Here is a 19,877-nt window from a genome sequence, read left to right as displayed (position 1 = left end):
AACGGTGGGCGGGGAGGAGGGGGCGCCGGGGCGGCCACTGTGCCCCGGCTGGGAGGGCAGGCATGGAGCGAGCAGTCCCCGGCTCGCTCTTCCGGCGACCTGCTCGCATGCCGGGAGGGCGGCGAGTCGCCGCCCCAACCAGGGGAGCGCGGCGGAACCCGGGAGAGAGCACGGGGCAGCCCGCCGCCAGCCGGACGTGCGGGACTCGCGGGGTAGAGTGAGCGGAGGGCGGCCGGTGGCCGCAGACCCGCAGGTGCCGCCGGGCCCCGCCGCAGAGCCGGCGCAGCCACCGCCTGTGGGACGTGAGGCGGTGACAGTGCGCGGAGGGAGTCCGGGCGCGTCCCGCAGTGCAAGGCACACACAGGCGCTGCAAGGGCACCCGCACGGCGGGCAGAGACAGGGCACAGCGGCGGCTGCCGAGGATGTGTGCAGGGTCAGGTACAGCCCGGCGGTGGGGGTCCCACGAGTTTTGCAGAAGCCGTGTCAGTTCGTACGTTATCAGTGGCCCCAGTTCTGAGCGTAGGGCCACAGGACGAGGGACAGAAACGGCTAAGTGAAGTGCAATGTCGCGACACAGAGGACCACATTTCCAGAGGAAATGGAACAATGTAGACACAGTACATTGATGAAAAGTGACAGGGACAGCATGGTGCTGCACAGTGTCTCTCTCTAAAATGTTATTCAGGGATGTATGGCCAAAATATAGAGAAACAAGTGGTAAGAAGATTCTCTGTTACCCTGCAGCATGTGTAGTTACCTTCCTCAAGGTTAAAATGTCTGAGGCAAAGGGGGTTAAAATGGTGGGAAATCATACATGCTGCAGGCTAAAAGAAGATTAAGTCTTCTCTATTAGGTCTAGGCTTTGAGTAACTAAACTTGTTTTTCAAATACACTCTTATTTTAACCCCCATGAAACTCCTTTTTATTTTTTTTGTCCACACAGGGTTTCCATTTGTTGGGTGGAATCAGCTTGCTATCATGTCTCTGCATCTTCCTGACCAGCTACTGCATCTTGGAATGCTTTGCAAGCCTGCCAGTCTAAGGAAAATTTGGCAGCTAGAAGGGAGAAATGTGAGGTGTAAGCAGCCCCTGATATTTAAACCCCTGGTAAACTATGATAATAATTCTGACTTTAGCACACTAGGATCAGATCTTCAGCCTCAGAAGTACATAGCTACTACTGCTGGCGTCCTCATGCCTGCCTCTTCCACAGGTTGTCACTGATCAGCTCTTAGGACTGAAGCACATTAGAGGTTGTACATTTAAACTTTACCTTGGGATACTGAAGGAGCACTATTCTCACCTTTTACTGAATAACAAATGCTAGCCCAGTGCAAGTAGCAGCCACTTGAGAGCACACACTCTGGTAAGAGCAATGGCGTCCCTTTGGCTTAGGTTCATCTTCTGACATGGGGAGTACGTGTCCTAGCTGGTGAAGTGGCAGAAATTCAGCTCTTGTACGGATTTGACACTGGGGAATGAAGCTAGATGCCAAAGACTTAACTGTTCATGGGTTGGGAACCTTGTGCTAATGAAGCCCCTGAGAAGCTGAAATGGACAATGCTGGCACCTGACACTAAGGGAATAGACAAGTTCTTTTAGGGATCCTCAGCAGAATGATGATGGCACTAAATTGTAGTTACAATTAAAGCTTTATATTCTTAGCAGGGTATTATGATTAGTATAGCACAAAATTCATTATTAGAATGGCACAAGATTTCCACAAGCAGAATCAACATAGTACAACCCATAAGTAGTATAATACAGAATTTATAATACAACTTAACTCATAATTTCTAATCACCTGGTCCCTCTGCAGACCAGGTCAGATCTTAATACATGGTTTGCTGTATCAGTATAACAATAATTATCTAGACTTTAAAATGATACAAAAGAATACAAGTTGCTCAGTCCTTAGAGGAAGCAGATGATGTGATGGGGGTGTCCCTGGCCACAGTGGGTCCTGGGTCTAGCTCTCCAGCAGCAGCTTCGGTCTGAGTTCTCCACCTAGGACTCATAACTGCATGATTTTATGGACAGTGCCCTGGGTGCCATTATGCTTCCCTGCTCTGTGGTGGGGCCATCACCAGCACCATATTGGCTGCGTGGCTGGGACCTTCAAGGAGTAATGGGCTGGGCACCCAGGAACCTTGAGGCCAGCAGATGGGGGAAGAACAAAACTGTTTGGTTTGTTTGTTTGGTGCACAGGGCCTTCAGGGCCTGATAATGAGGGAAGGGGAATGAATACATGACCCCTTTGCCCACAGAGGATGGCTGCTTGTGTTACAAAATGGTGTTAGTATTCTTACCATACTACCAGGGATTGGGAGCAGGGAGTACCGGTCACAAATGCTGAAGTGGACTGGACATGCCAAAGGTAGTGTAATGCATGTTGAATGTTACATGGCATTTCCTGAAAAGTTGTGGGGAAGAAAGGATTGAGCTCCTAGCTAAAGCTGTGGTATCTTTCTCCCCTGCTGCCTCAAAACCTTGTGTGCCCAGCTTCTGCAGTCCTTTCTCCATAGGTACCTCTTCCCTCCTCACACTCCATTTGATAACATACCCACACCCTGAAGTTCCTACTGGAACGAACAAGAATTGTTGTAGATGGATGTAAACCTCTATTTGAGCCTTTAAAGCCTTCATTTTCTTCCCAGTGGCTTGGTTTCTTATCCCAGGTAAGCAACCTGGTTTGCTGTCTGGTTTGTACTTTACTGTATCTGAAAAGTCCCATATGTTTGTTGGCTGTGACAAACTAAGTTGCTAGGATCTGCTCAAAGTCTGCACTGTTTAGTTTGGCTGCAGTGTCTTGAATTTCTTTTCTCTTAGCCAGCTTCCATTAGCAGCTCTGGCAGAAACCAGGAAACCAAGGTTTAGCTGGTAACAGGAACAAGAGGGTAAAAGCCTGCATGGGAGAGGAGAATGAAGCAGCAGAAGGAGGCAGCCTGACCCCACTGTGGGACAGGAGAGGTTCTGCTACTTCTGGTTCTGGAAATGTAATTACACATGCAAGGTCTGCGAGACAAAAGCCTAATATGGAGGATGTTGACCCCAAACAATGAGGTGGAAGCCAACAACGGTTAAGAACCAATTCAAGCAAACTGATAAGACTGAACTGAAAATATCTTCGAAAACACTTGGCTGAAATTATTTGTCAAGACATGCAGGAGAAGAACTAAAATTTTTGATCATGTCTTTGTTAACAAGGTAAAGAGCATTAGGATGCTGAAAAACATCAATGGGTAACCCACCTATTAGGTAAAAATACTGCCTTTTCTAAAACGATACATGGTGAGCAAGTGGAAATCTTCTTGCTTCTTGAGGTGGGACATTCAGCCTGACTGTGAGTCCAGTGCCAGCCTTCCCCCTTTTAGTCTCTAATCACTCATATAAAACTTCATTATTACAAATGTGGCATTCAGGTAAACTGTCCTGCTGTCTTCAGGAAAATAGGTTTAACCTCAAGCTTGATTTTTGTACCCTGTGGTTACCTAAACCAGTCTGATTTTATTCTGTGGTCAATTATAGCTAGGGAGGGAAAGTTTTTTTCCTTTTGCTACCTTTTACCTGTGACCATTTCCTTTGGTTCTTTTTTCCATTTATTTCTTTCTCTGGCCTGACTTATAAGCCCTAAAATTGATAAAGCCCTGACATACAAAGCATTATGATTGTACTAATAGCCTAAAATGGGTTTGCAAAGCAGACAGAGCAGAACAGGCTCTTATGGCTGAGGGGAAGGTAAAAGTAGCAGAAGTTACAAAGATTTAATAAATCAGCAGCTGCGAAACTCCATAGCTTGCAATGAATAGCCATAAAATAGTCACTGGAGAATCACTCTGGAGTTGTCCTTCCCTGTTCTGATAGGGAGCAGAGAAGCTGTGTCCTCCACTGCAGGCCACAATTGCCACTCATCTTCTCCCATGCATTCTTCAGCTATCCAATTCCAACATTGTGCACAACACATGAAATTAACATGACTCTGGTCTGGAAATGGGTTGGATTCAAGCATGGCAGAGGTAGTGGGATGAGCTGCACCCTCATGTAATGAATCACTTGTGGATTGCCTGGAGCACCTGAAATAAGAAGGTACATGAGATGCCAGGTGAAGCTGATGGTTTAGCAACTGCAGCCAGGTTGTGCACACAACTTATTGTAAAAACATCCAAAACTCCAAATGTGGTTCCATTTGTTTGTAGCTTTTATGAATATGCAGCTTCCACTAATAATATCTGCACCATTGCAGCACTGTTGTGAATGTATCATAAAAGCACCACATATCTCACCGTGAGGGCATAGAGATAGAGCATATAATGACAGCTTTCCTTTCTTGCCCATTCTTCTGCCTCTTGCACTTTTCCTACTCTTAAGTTCTATTCATCAATAAAGTAATTTGAGGAAGAAAGTGGGTAATTGCATTTCTACAGAAAAAAAACTTCAGCGGATTTTCATAACCATAAAGGGGGCAATGTAGATTATAAACTAGCTATCAGAAATATGTATGATGTTTCTGCAGCAACTATTAATAGATTGAAGTTAAAGGGGAAGAGTATCCACTAACTGACTTTTTAAGAAGACATAGACTTTGGACTCTATTTCCAGTTTAGTTTTCTGGGTGCTGGATTCAGAAGGTTTCGTTTTCCTGCTTATCTTTAAGTCTATAAGAGTTTTGTTTTCATTTATTTTTATTGCCAAACAAAATGAGCTATGCATAAATAAGTGATGAAACTGAGTTATCTGGAAGATTTCCAGTTAAGATTAGTTTGTCATTAAATAAACCAAATGTTAAGGATTTTTTACTAGTGCTCCAACAGAGGACAGCTTGGATGGAAGAACTACACATCAACTACTATATGAACATGTTAACTTTTAACAAACTGAAGTTCCTCATGCTTCCAGAATGGATTATTCTTTCACCTATTGCAGTTTCTCTGCAATAATAACTGACACTGAACACTTGACAGGAAGATGTAGAATATTCAGACTCCTTCAAAAATACACCAAAGGAAGGAAAATCATGGTGAGGCCTATACAGTTAGATCAGTCAATGAAGCTATCTACATGTGTACAGTCAAGGACTCTGCTGAGGTTAAATAAGTCAAAGTGAAATTCTAGATCCACTAAAGTTAGCAGGCATTTTACTATGGACTGGGATAAAGTGTTTTTTCCATTAGACCAGACAAATAATTTGAGAATGTTGTAGAAGAAAAAGCAGTATGATTTGATCATGATTTTTGGCTCCAGCAAGAAAAAAAAAAAAGTGTAAAAATGGAGCAAATTTCAGCCTTGAGACATGGTGAAGTGAGCAGAGCTCTAAAAGCAACAGTAAGTGGTAAAAAGAGCTGCTATAGAAGGGGAGAAAAAGATACTGGTACTGACTGTGTTCATTTCTTTTCAGTCAATAGCAATTCATGATTTCCAGCTTTGCAGTCATGCACTTGGAAAGCAGTATTCACGGTACCAGTATAGGCCTAAGAGTTCAGGCAACTTGCAGCGCAAGTTGCTTTCTTGCCTGGTACTCTTCCTCTGTGTATGCTCTTCCTGGATGCTAATTCAAGGGTGCTTCTTTGAAACAGACTGCCTCTGTGATTTGGTTAACTCCAGCAAGCCCTAGTCAGGTTTAAATTATAGCAGTTATCTAAGTGGCTCTTATAAATTGTGGCTATTTGTGCTATATGAAAAAAAAAAAGTCTCATATCTCCTGCCTGACAAGTCCATTGATTATTAGCTAATTCTTATGTTTGAGTAAAGCAGAATAATGATTCACAATTCTCATAGGTTTTAGAGGAAATTAGGTTTTCTATTGTAGAGTCTGACCCAAAATGCAAAAATGGACTATTATCTGAATTAGTGGATCGTGTAACAAAATCTTAAACTTGTTGGTCTGTTTCATTATCTTTCAAAGCCATGTGCATTTTACTTCTGGGACACTTTGATTTATTTGTTACCAGCTCTATTTATACAAATATTTGTATAAAAGTACTAAACCTTGATAGATCAGAAGATGCATTCATGAACAGTGAATTAAATTTTTAAGAAACTCTGCATGCTAACCAAGATTTGGATGACTAAATCTTTATAATTTGGCTTGACCTTGACCTTGTGTTCTCCTTCAGTCGTGCAGCTGTTTTGCCAAAATTTTCAAGGCAATATCTGCATGTAGGGAACACAGAATCTCCTGAATTCTAAAGAGGACCCTTACGTGTGGTCACTCTCAAGCATATGGCTTGCTTTGTTTCATGACATAGCCATCTTTGTGTCTGTGTGTTGGAGACACCATTAATCGAAGGTCTGTGGAGCGTGATGTATGTACTTCATTGCCTAATTTTCTTGTAAGGAAATTATGATAAATTACTTGAATATGACAGAAATATTCAGGAACTTGGAAAATAATTTACAGTTTGTGTTTGACTCATTGCAAACTCAGGTGCTTTAATGTGAAAACAGTGGCAAAACATGTAATTCTGACTAAGAGTAGCTGGAAAGTGCTAATTCTTCCAACTGGGATAAAAAATTAGCACATTCTCCATGGAGAGAGAGATCATGAGCAGACAGGAGAGACAGAAGAGAAAGTCTTACACATTATCAAACTTCAGAAGAAAGTTAAAATGCAAATCACAGGATATGTTGTTGATACGTAGGCAACCAAATCACATCCAAAACAGATAGCAGTTTGGACAGTATATGTGTGTACTTTGCTCAAACCACTGAGACCTTTCCTAACTTACACTGACAAGCTGTGGATGTCATTCTGATATGTATACTTGTGATGTTGTCATACGTGCATTGTTTGAAACATGAGTTGAAGCCTAACTCCATAACTCTCACTTCTGAAGTAGCTTTTATTCACACCAGTGGTTTCACAGAAGATAATGTGTTAAATGTTGTTGAGGTAATGGTTCAAGAGATGAGCCTTTCTATTCAAGTCAATTAAATAAACACAGTATGCTTAATTTAAATTCATGAGTATTTATTTAATTAAAATTGGAATCTATAGTCTTCCTGTTAAGGGAATTATTTTCAGCAATTTACTGAGAACCTGCAAGATTACCTGAGTCAACACTTGAAGAGTTTAAGTCCAACTGAAGTTTAGCTATAAAGCTGAGTTTAAGATTAATTTAACTGGAATGCGAGAACACGTGTTGCTAGTTCACCAATTCCTGAAAAGCAGGATTAAAAGACAGGAGTTTGATTTGTATCCTTTCTGTCAGCTTATTTTCAAATGTCTGGATTGTTTTGTTGTTTGTTTTTTGTTTTGTTTTGTTTTGTTTTGTTGTTTTGTTGTTTTGTTTTTTTTTTCTCATTACAACATGAGTAAATACATTGAATTGAGGAAATTTCATTCTAGATTAAGTACAAAAACACTCAGGTTCATCACTGCCAATCATACTGACAGTTTTGACAACCTGGGCACACTGTGTTACAACAGCAGCATTGTGATTATATTAGAAAACAAATACCCCTGCATTTTCTGCATCTGGACCTGGAAAACAGACTCTATAAAAGTAATCATCAAATGGAACACAGTTTGGGTCAGACACAAACATAAATATTTGTGTTTGGGGAATATATAAAGGGAAATAATCAGCCGATGTACCCAACCCTACCTAGGGAGTAAGTGAAATTGCTACAGTTCAGGGACCCCTTAATGCTGTGTTATAGGCCGTAACATGTACTTTGGAGTGTTTCAGGACTTGTATCAAGAAAATGTGAAGCTGTGGAAGTGATGGGTGTGGAATTAGTTACATTTTTTGGCTAGTTTCATAGGCTTAAAACCAAAAATGAAAATTCCCTGTAACCATAATGAGTTATAACTTTCTTACTACAGAAAGAGATGGTCAGAACCTGTTTGCCTCACAGTTCTCCTTTTTTCATTTTTTTCGAAGCCTTGCACTATGCTTTCTATCACAAACTGTGTCATCCTTACTTTTTGCCTCTTTCAAATGCCTGCAGGGCATATCTGGAACTTCACTTAAAGCCATATTGTTTTATTCAGCAGGAAAGAGTCACGACTCCATTCACCAACAACACATCTCCCATTCATTTTGAAGAGAGTAAGCTTCAGTCCATTATCCTTCATCTAATAATTCTCTCTTTTTCCTGGTATTTCTCATAATAGTCACCAAAGAACCAGACACTAAAAGATCAAAGTTAGAAGAAAAAGTTCAAAAATCTCTTTTAAATTGATTAACAGAGCTGCTTCCTTAAAGACACTTGTGTGTCTCTGTGTGTGTTCTCAGAAGTCACTCTTTCTATTTTGCCACTTTGATGAAGCCAGGGATTCAGCAAACCCAGCATGTCATAAAAAGAAATTATGCATTTTTAAGAAGAAAAAAACCCTAATGACAAAATCATTTTTAAGGATAATCATGATTAGTCCTTCTTAAAACTAGTGTTTCTTCCTCTTGAACAGCTGCAACTGAAGTATTTAAACCATGTGCAGGGGATGGAGGACTGAGGGCAGAGTGTCATTGTATGGTTTGGAAGTTGCATGTTACAATCCAGAGTGTAGTCACCTCTGCAGATGGCAATAGTTACTTGCTATTAATAAGTCAATGCATTTCCAGTGACTTTTAGTGGAAACTTTCTTGGTTTCTGTCTGGTACTACTTAAAAAGAGCTTTATTCATTATCATCCTTTTGGTGTTGTGTTTTTTTGACTCAGCAGCTGTACTCCACCATCTGTTCTACAAGCAGATCTGAACTTTGATGAGTGCTCAAAGCTAAGTATTTATCGCTATTAAAAAATTACACAGCGGAGGGGAATTTCCACCTTAAAAAAAAAACCCAAACAAACAAACAAAAAAGCCACCTTTATGAAAAAGTTTAGGATGGAAATGAAACAGGACAACCTCAGAAGTGTGGAATAATATTTGACAAGCAGCTAGAAAGTTTCAAGTTAAATGTTGGATGTTAATGATATTCCTTCCTCTGGCCCCACTCAATTATTCATACATAGCATCTCTGATGAGTGTTCTGTCTTTCTGAGCACTCCATGTTCACATCACGCAGTTTGTATCAGTTGCAAAAATGTATACTTTCAGAGCAGAACCCTCTCCAGCAGCAATAGGAGAGGGTTCCAGAATCTTAAGTTATTATGAGTGGTATTTTTATGAAGAACTAGTAAGAAACACATTTGAAAACTGTAAGCCCTTAAAATAGCCAAGCAAACAAAAACAAAAACAAACAAACAAAAAACCACTTTAAAAATACTAGACTTTATCCCAAATGAAAAATGTACTTCCTTTCAAAGTCCTAAATTTCAAAACCACTTTGCCAAATGCATTTCCAGCCATGTATCTTGGGTTGGCAGTTGCAAATGAGAAGCAAGAACAAGGGAGTTTTTTAAAAGATGGTGTAGTCAGCATCAGGCTTGTTATGAAAAATAATTACTAATCTTTGCTAAGATGTTGACTGCAGAATTTTCAGTCCAGCTGTGGGCTCCATGAAGCTGTGCTTCAGTTCTGTGGTTTTGTAAATGGCTAGTTTTAATCATAATTTATGTTTTAAAAAGCAAAGACAAAGCCATAGAGACACAAGCTGGCAATTAAGAGTGGAAATTTTCATTGTGGATTTTCCTGTGGTGCCAAAGGCCCTCTCTTGCTTGCTGTGGTGCTGCTGAAGGGGACGCAGGCAGCACACAGGGATTTGAAGCAGTGGAGGACTGTCAGAGGCAATAGGCATGGCTGGCACCAGCTTCTCCTTGAAGGACTAAGCTGAGCAGGACAAGCTCCTCTGCTATGAGGCCAACATGGAACCTGCCGATTAGACTGAAAAGCAGTTTCTCAAGTCAAGTAACCAGTGGAGACAACAACGGGAAGGTCTGAAGTTGTATACCTACAAAGTGACTTGATTCATAAAGACAATTAACACATACCATCCTTCTTCACTTCACTAAAAACTAAGGGTTTTTTTTCTGTCTTTGAAAACTGGTGCATATCTTGACCCATTTGTGCCTGATGAAGGATTTAAGATCCTTATTCTAATTAACAGTTGGGTACTTGATGCATTTCTAAAGCAGATGTGAGTGACACTCACTTCAAGGTCTATTTACACTGTTAGAGAGATAAACTGTAACTTGATATAGTCATTTGACTGAAACTACAAGTTTGGCTGATAGAGCAAATAAAGTTGATGCGATGTTTTCTGTCTGGCATTTGACTTGGCACTCATAATGTTTTGATTAAAAAGTGAGATAAATTCAAAATCCCCATGGCCTGGATGAAACCCCAGCTAATCACTGGCAATCAAAATGTAATTGTTCACAAATAAGTGGGTATGTACTGAAAGATGATGTGGGCATTGGCCTTTTACCGCTTAACATGGATCAGAGATTTTCTATGTTAAAGCTAGAAGAGCTGCTTTAAAGGTTGCAGGGAGTTGTCCATAATGCAGGGGAAGCATCAGCCAAGCAGAGTGATTAGTCCTGCACCTCATAATTCTGCAGTGTCATAGCTCTAGTTGACAAAAAGATACAGAATTAAGCCACTTCAATGACAGTCATTGCTCTCTCTGAACCTTAGCCAGGAGAGTCTCAAGGAAGATGCTGTCATCCAAGCAGCTGGGGGGTATTCTTTCTAGGTATAGTATGAGCTGATGTAAGAGACTTCACCTCAGAGGACTCAGGTACTGACAGGCTTTCATTACACAGACAAGCCCACTGTCTACTCTTACAGTGCCTGTTGGAAGCAGAAAACTTGCAGTAGAGCTGAGAAAAGTCACCATGCTTACCAGAACACAGCAAGTGCTGAAGGAAGGAGAAGGCATCTTTGCACTGGGCTGTCTTGTCATGTTGATGGGAGGAAATGCAAGGAAACCTGGTGGAGTGGGGAAAGAAGCACTGCTTGCCTCTCTTCATGTGACTGTTAAGGCCGCTCTCCCTTACAGCAGAGTGGCTAACCAAACCCAGTCCCAGCATCTGGCATGCAAGTTGCTCTTGTCCAGGAGTCTAGTTATGAATGTAAATGTGGCACTGATTCAGTCAAGTTCTATAACCTGTGTAATATAAAAGGTTTGCATGCTTGATTGTAATAGTGCTTTCTGCTGCTATTATATTAGTCTCTGTTAAATCAATCTTTGTATCATTTTTGTTTTGTCCCTAGGGCACCAACTGATTTCATGCCCAACCATTTATTGATTTCAAGACCTTGGAATGCCACATGTAATATTGAAGAGTCCCCTTTATAACTTAATACTGAGCTAGCTACTTAGTGAAGACCCTGTCATATCTTTTTTTTGTTATTTGCTGAATTTTGTTTGTTACCTTTCTAAAATCTGACCTCCAGCTGTCAAAAAAAAAAAAAAAGAAAAATTTTTATCTCATGTGATGTTCATTGACACTACAATGCTGAAGTATCAGGAACAATATGAAGGTTAAGATGTTAATATCCTACTAGAAAGAAGTTCATGTATTTATTTCTTAAAAAAAAAAAAAAAAAAAAAAAAAAGTAGTGCTCTTCATTTTTCTCTGTAGTTGTATCAGTTTGTTGTAAGGGTGTAGCTCTGACATTATGCTTGTGCTCTACTGTAGTAATGTCAGTGACAAAACTGAAATGACCCTCAGAGTACCATGTTTTGCCTTGTGTTGTTTAGCAGTGCATTTCATTATTTTCTTCAAAGAAAGAATGTGGTAATTGAACTCACTGCTGAAATACTTTGAAAAGTATTTCAAATTAATCTAATTGATCTTTTGATAAAGCACTGACACAGTAGAGATGAATCTGAAGAACTTTGGCTCAGTGTCTTTACTGGGGTAAAGAATAGCTGGTGGCTGCTAAAGTGAATAGGCAAAGCTGAAGTTTGAAGGGTTACGTTCAGTCACACGTAGTTGTAGTTCCACATAATATTAAATTGGTCTGTAATATTATAATGTTTAACATTTTCATTAATGATCTGGATGAAGGGCAGAGTGCACCCTCAGCAAATTTGCAGATGACACCAAACCAGGAGGAGGGTCTGATACACCAGAGGGTTGTGCTGCCGTTCAGAGGGACCTGGACGGGCTGGAGAAATGGGCCGACAGGTACCTCATGCAGTTCAACAAAGGGAAGTGCAAAGTCCTGCACCTGGGGAGGAACAACCCCAGGCACCAGTACAGGCTTGGGGCTGCCCAGTTGGAAAGCACGTGGGAAGAATAGAATTTGATTCCAAGTTGAACATGAGCCAGCAACGTGCCCTTGCAGCAAAGGCCAGTGGTGTCCTGGGCTTCTTTAAGAGGACTGTTGCCAGCAGGTCAGGGGAGGTGATGGTTCCCCTCTACTCAGCACTGGTGAGGCCACACCTGCAGTGCTGTGTCCAGTGCTGGGATCACGCATACAAGACAGACAAGGACATACTGGAGAGAGTCCAGCAAAGGGCCAACAGGATGATGAAGGGACTGAAGCATCTCTTCTACGACAAAAAGCTGAGAGAGCTGGGATTGTTCATCCCAGAGAAAAGAAGGCTCAGGGGGATCTTATTGACATATATAAACATCTGAAGAGAGGGTGCAAAGAGGCCAGAGCCCGGCTCTTTTCAGTAGTGCCCAGTGACAGGACAAGAGACAATGGGCACACACTGCAACACAGGAGGTTCCCTCTGAGAATGAGGAAACACTTGTTCACTGTGAGGGTGACTGAGCACTGGCACAGGTTGCCCAAGGAGGCTGTGGGGTCTCCATCCTCGGAGATATCTCTTCTGTGATTCCGTGATACAGTGCACCAAGACAGGATGCAAAGATGACATTGAAGAGTGCTACTGAATATTGTGAATTGTTTTGATCCCTTTTATATGATTAAAGTGTTATCTGTTAATATAATTGGATAGTTTTCTATCTCACCTGAAAACTGATGTAGATACAGACTCCATTTATCGGTGTGATGTCTGGCACTTCTGATTTGATACAAGTCTGCAAATCAATACAGATTGATAAGAATGTACAAGTACCCCTTTGCTTGACCTATGAGAAATTAATTGTTCATCTGTATTTGATCATGTTTGTATCTAAGGCTAAAGTGCCACTTTTTAAAGCAAATTTTGTGCTCCTGGAAGAAAAGAGGAAATTTGAATGACAAGGAAGTGAAGAGAGAGAAGGAAGAAAAAAATCAACCAAGCAGTGAATCCCAGTATTTAGCCATAGGTTATGGATGTCTTTAGTAGATTACTGTTCTTGAATCTAGCCAGACTATCATCTCGCTAACAGTTAATAACTGTGTGTGAAAGACTTGGTGGATCTGCTTAGTTCATAATTATTATCATTTCACTCAAACCTTGCAATGAGAAGTAACTGGCATTCTCAATTCCTGACACAGTTGGAAGGTGGTGGACTAAAAAGCAATACAGAACAATGGAGAAAGTCCCTTCAGGCCAGTGCTGTGACACTCCATCAGCCGGATGGATGAACACATAAATAACCATGTGCCTTTTGCTTTTGTCTTGCCTTTCATAATGTCATTGTCCTCTTCTGTTACTCCACTATGCATCATGAAACATTGTATTATCACAATAAAGGCATTGTTTCCAAACTTTAAGTTAGAAAAGGATACATACTGTTGTATGTTTTCCTTCCACTTTTACTGTTATATATATATATATATATATTTATTTTTTTTTTTAAATAAGTGCTTTCCATCCCTGTTCAGATTCTGTTGCTTGATCCTGTGATGAAGTCATAATCCTGAATTTACATCATCACAGTGTGTTGCCCTGAAAATGGCTAGTGGCAAAGTTCAGACTTTGTACTCCCACACAATAGCAATTTAAAGGTTGATTGTGTAGATCAAAATCTCATTTTTTGTGTTTAACAACAATGCTTTCTCTGTTTAACATCTTTAGGATGACCAAGAAAAATAGCGTGTTAAGTCATAGATTTATAAGGAATGTTCAGACTTCAAACCTATCACAATTTTAAAATTATTATTTAATTACTTTAGATCCTGTTTTGAAAAAAAAATATTTGAAACAATCTGCATCTACGAAAATAAAGTGTGAAAAAATACAGAATAACTTAATACTTTTATTTTTAAACAAATTAACTGAACTCTTAGCTTTTCCATCTGATTTTTCTCTTTACAGATTGTAACCATATAAGGTAACACCTAGCAAGAACATATTTTTTTTTCCAAAATACATCACAGTTCATACTGATTAAGTACAGACTGATTTGTCACAGATGCAGCCCTCATATTCCTCATTTAATCTGGGTTTAAATATATGGCTCGGGGGAAAGTGCCGGGTGGTTTAACCTACAGTACTTTCATTATGGTGACACTCTTGTCTGGCGGCTTGATTTAGCATCAGCTGAACTCAGTGGGGCTTCCAGTCAAGCCCTTAGTCTCATCTTCAGCAAAACAACTCAAGGTCTCTGCTTTCCAACTGCCTGAGAATGACAGGTGCTCAACTGCAAGCTGCTCAGCTCAAATTCACCCCATGTAGAATGAAAGTCATGCAACCTGATAGATAGGGTGGCGTTTATCTGTCCAGCTAATGAAGGGCTCATTATTTCAGAGTGGTTTGCAGACCCAGGATTTTACTGGAATACTAACTATAGCTTGAATTTGAAAGTAACCATGGTGACTTTAAATGCTTCCCTGTATTTTGAACCAAGAGACTGCCTTATCCAGAAGTTGGTCACCTTGGTGCACTTCTTCAGCTCTGTCTTGTAGGACTGCAAAATATTTTGCTGTTAATTAGGTCTTTAAAAGAACTGAAGGCTTCAGACAATGTTTACCACAGCAGCTCATCTTTTGCCTGGAGTGGACTTCTGGGTTTCTCTACTGCTTAGATTCAGTGGCCTGTATTTCCCCCTGCGTTTTATAATCCACAAGTCTGAATTGTTGCAAGAATTGAATTTCTACAAGTTTTGATTCTTTCAGAAACTTTTCCTGACCTATGTGTTTCTTGCCTGTAGGATGATGACCAAGATGTGTTTGTTGTTTTCTCCTAGAAGAAAAATATCCACAAGCAGGCTGTGCATTCATAACAGAATGATTATGCCATGCAAACTGCTTTAGTTCATATCTGGATGGCACTTTCATAATGTGTGCATCAGGGCATGGTGTGAGGCACCTCTAATTAAACACTTATTTTAACAGCCTGGCGGGGAGGAGGGATCTTTTTGCTGTTAGCATGTGATTCTTTCATAGCCATGAAATTATGGCAACCTCTGTGGTTAATTTTATTTCAGATTAAGTGACTGCAAAATAATTCAGGCTGGCGGGGACCTCAGGAGGTCTTTAGTCCATCCTCTGGCTCACAGCAGGGTCACTCAGGGCCTTGTCCAATCAGGGCTTGAAACTCTCCAAGGACAGACACTGCACAGCCTCTTCCATTGCTTGACTGTCCTCATAGAGAAAAAGATTTTTCCTACATGCAAGGTGAACCACTCATTTCAGCTCATGCCCGTTGTCCCTCATCCTCATCCACTGGGAAGAACCTGATTCCATCTCCTTATTTGATTGTTTGCTCACACCTAAGACATCATATACATTTTACAATGGCAAAGGAAACATACAATGTCAGAATCATAATTCCAGTGTGGCAGCAGCAGGAGAACTCACACTTCTATCAGCTGATAAATCAAAAAATATTTTGCCAAACAATATTACACCTTATGCCATAAATTTTACCATTGAGCTCATACTAACTCATGTTATCTGAAGGCTATGTGATCTGTAAGCTTCTGAAATGTTTTAAGTCAACTTAGGTACTTTCAGTTATTTTTGTTATTCCAAGACTGTGGAGTGCAACAGCAAACCTATCACACTGTGAAAGAGACAGATGTTAGTTTTCATGTCAGAAGATTGAACTGATCTCTTTGGAGTTTCTCTAGATAAAAAATCGCAAATCATGCTAGAACCATTGTTAATCACAAGAGATAGCATTAGCCATCTCTGAGCAGGTGGAAGATGATGACATTTTTCAGAGTTTTTTCTACAGATTAAATACACTTTTTGAAAAGCTCACTTTTGTGACTCCAGAGTCAGTAGCTACCAATGGGACAGCTCACATTCAGAATGAGCCAAAACTGGAGATTAAGGTTGCAGAGACAGAGAGAGCAAGAGGCCATTGCATCGAAGGATGGCATTTTCACTGCAGTGGAGAAATGCTGCTCACAGCTGGTCTGCTTGGGACAAATGGCAAACTGGAGATGTAGCCAGAGATGTGCTAGGAATGAACACATGTTTCTGGAACAACCTCTTCCACAGAAGTGGTGGGAGTAATGCACATCACCAACATTTAATATACAATTTGGTACATTTGTGAAAGAGATTATATGTTATGATTCCTCTCACAGCAAAAGGCTAGACTCAATAACTCTGGAGGTTCATTTATCTGCTATTTTCCTCTGCTCCTTCTTTTCCCAATTTCTTTCTTAATTCCTTGTCTTAAACTTTTCAGGAAAATGGAACACTAATTATTTCTCGATTTCTTGTTGTTGACTGGCAGATATTTAAGGGTGGGATGGAAAAGCATAAGAGAGTGAGAAAGCATCCTGTAGATGTAGATGTAGATGTAGATGTAGATGTAGATGTAGATGTAGATGTAGATGTAGATGATGTAGATGTAGATGTAGATGTAGATGTAGATGTAGATGTAGATGTAGATGTAGATGTAGATGTAGATGTAGATGTAGATGTAGATGTAGATGATGTAGACATAGATGTAGATGTAGATGTAGATGTAGATGTAGATGTAGATGTAGATGTAGATGATGTAGATGTAGATGTAGATGTAGATGTAGATGTAGATGTAGATGTAGATGTAGATGTAGATGATGTAGATGTAGATGTAGACGTAGATGTAGATGTAGATGTAGATGTAGATGTAGATGTAGATGTAGATGTAGATGTAGATGTAGATGTAGACGTAGACGTAGATGTAGATGTAGATGTAGATGTAGGTGTAGATATAGCCACAGCTGATGAGTGTTATTTTTGAGGCATCCACTATAACATGGGCTACCTTCCAGAAACAAAAGAGAAGTTTTCACAATATCAACCTCTCCGCTGCTCTCTTTCTGGGTTTTCCTTTCCAGAATGTAAAAAAAAAAGGGTACAGGGGAAGCCTCACAGGTTGGACCCTAATGGACAAGAGGTGGTGGTAAACAGAAGGTTGAATATATTTCCAGCTGTCTGCTGGCATAAAGGACAAAAGTCACAAATAGAATGGACTTTTCCAAGAAAAGTCAGTGCAAAGATATGTAAGAGATTCTATGTAGTACAAGGCACATGAGTTTTTAGGAAGCATACAAGGCCTCAACCATAATCATTGATTTATGTGAAGCCACTCTATATATCTGAAAGTGTATATTATACTTGCATTTCCCTGAAATAAATTCCTGTTTCATTTCCTCTCTTCTGAGAACAAAACAATGCTGAACAAAACAATCCAGGTTTCCATTTCTTCTGAGAAAATATTCAAATCAATTTAGAAAGTTTAGGCTGTAATGAATTAGAATCTGGGTCTTAGAAGCCAAAGAAGAGTTATTTAAAAGACTATAAATTCTAGAGAAGGTAAGTCAAACACACTGACAAACCAGAACTACTTAGGTAAATGCACATATACTGAGAAATATAAATATATTGACCAACAAAGTGTATCTAAAATAGTACTGTGCCAAAAATTTTTCAAATTTAGTAACATGCTGAGATTGGGGGCTTACATAAGGATCTAGCAGTTTTTATGAGTTTGGAAAATTCTTAACGTGGGTCAAAACTGAGGCCTTTATATAGATGTTATTTCTCATTTTGCACAAAATCAGCTTGTGAACAGCTTCAAAAATCACAAAGTCTCTGGGGCTTTGAAATGAATGTTTTGAAATATACCATAACGGAATAGTCCAGAATATCCCCCTCCCCCCACCCTGTGTTCGCTATTCATAATGATGGAGCTTATTCTTGAGCGGGGGCATTTATTGGAAATAGCAGTGTAGATATTGCAGTGTTTAAGGAACTCATTCTTACAGAGTAGATGGATAATTCCTCAGTAACAACAAAATGCGCACATACATGATGAAGTCGCTAACCTGAGTATTTATAGCAGGAACACTGGCAATAATTTTTTTGACATACTCCTGAGGAAAATGTCCTTAAATTCTGAGTTTGCCTAACTCTGTAGGAGTGTATTTAAGCAAGAATGACAAGTCTCAGTCTTCTCCGTATGTATCCGGTTTTGAGATGTGGGCCACACACACTTTTAGCCATGTAACTACATTAGTAAGGAGCCAGGAAAGCATACATACCCCATCAACTGTGCTATTGCAACAGAAAGATTTTACAGACTCAGTTATCCTGTCACAAACATTTTTTCAGTGATACAAGTTGTACAACTGATGGACCTGGTTCAGGGTATACTGGCAAAAAGATTGCCTTGGCTACAATCAGCTACAGTGCTACATACAAACCTTTCCCAAAGTACACCAAAACCAGCAAACTCTTCACATTGGTCAAAAGTTGACATGAGAAGTGGGTAGAAATTGTAATCTCCAATAGTATGCATTTCATACCAGTCAGCAATCAAACAGTAATAAATCAAGATTTATGGCTGGAAAAACACTGGAATTTTATCTGTATGTACTAATAAGCTTCCCTACTTTTGCTAATTTTTAATCTTTTACACTAAAATATTTGTAAATATGACTGAATGGTCTAGCCCCATCTAATTGTCACTCTGGCTCCCAGAATTTTCAGCTGATTTATAACCCCTGTGATTCTCCTTTTGAAATGAAGCTTCCAGAAACAGTCAGCTTATCCACCCCACTTTGGAGTAAACAAGCAGCATTGAGGTGAAGCATACACCTCACTAAGACAAATTTAAGACATCTGGGCTTCTATGCGTGGTTTTTCTCCTGAAATCTGTAAGCCCACATCTGCCTGTCTCTGAAACAGAAGAAAAATTTGGGACGAAGACTATTTAATATTTGCTTCAACTTGTTATATTAGAAGAATATTTCCTTCATGTCGTACAGCTCGTGGGCTTGTGTACATTAATATGCGTATTAAAATATACAGCTTAGCTACATCTAGCAGCCTGATACAAACATTATGCAAAAGAAATAAAGAGAAAAGTAACCCATAAGCATGAGCTCATAAGTTCCTGAAATGGTACTTCCTTGCTTTATTACCTCTGAGCACGATTATTTTGCAATATGTTTCTCTTCAGTGAAGTATATTTCAGGATCTTCAGATGAAAATATAAACAATTTTTTTAGGAAATTTGCCATGTGAGCATTGTGCTTGGTTTCCTTTACAACAAAAATGGTTTTATGATAGACCCCATGCCACCATGCATGGAGCAGAGAGGGGTGTGAGCCATGGAGAGGCTGCTGCGGTGCCATGTCCTGGGCACCACCATGGTGGGGACAGCCAAGGAGCAAGAGCTACCATGATGTGCTGCTGCTGCTTCAGGACCACTTGCCCTTCCCCTTGGTAACCTGTAAACACGTTGTTGAAGCTTCACTTCTTCCATGAGAAGTGAGAGTTGTTTTGTATTGGTATTATGAAATATGGTGAAAAAGGGAAAAACTTTTCACTTGAATCCTTGTTGCAGTTAGAAAAATCTCATGTTTTCTCTTGGAGCCTGACCCAGCAATTCCCCAGCACTGCTGTTTCAGTCAGAAATGGTGTGAAAACTGGAAAGGGCTTTTCTGCCCACTCCCCCTCTCCCCCCCAGTGAAAAGCTACCACCTGTTAAGCCAAAACTTCAGTGTAAGCTTCAAATGTTAAAGTAAAAGCAGCATATGGCATAAGGTTTTGCTTTATACCCAACAGGAATTGAAAAAATGCAAAATTAATAGTTTTCTTTGCATTCAGGAGCAGGTTTGGGGCTGTTATTTCAACACTCAGATTTTTCACTTTCATTGTGAAATAGAAAGGTCTAGTCCTTAACCAGCTGTATCTCTAT

This window comes from Columba livia, chromosome Z (assembly GCF_036013475.1).
Source record: "Columba livia isolate bColLiv1 breed racing homer chromosome Z, bColLiv1.pat.W.v2, whole genome shotgun sequence".
Classification (NCBI taxonomy): Eukaryota; Metazoa; Chordata; class Aves; order Columbiformes; family Columbidae; genus Columba; species Columba livia.
The sequence above is the reverse complement of the archived record's forward strand: the minus strand, read 5'-3'. Positions refer to the sequence as shown.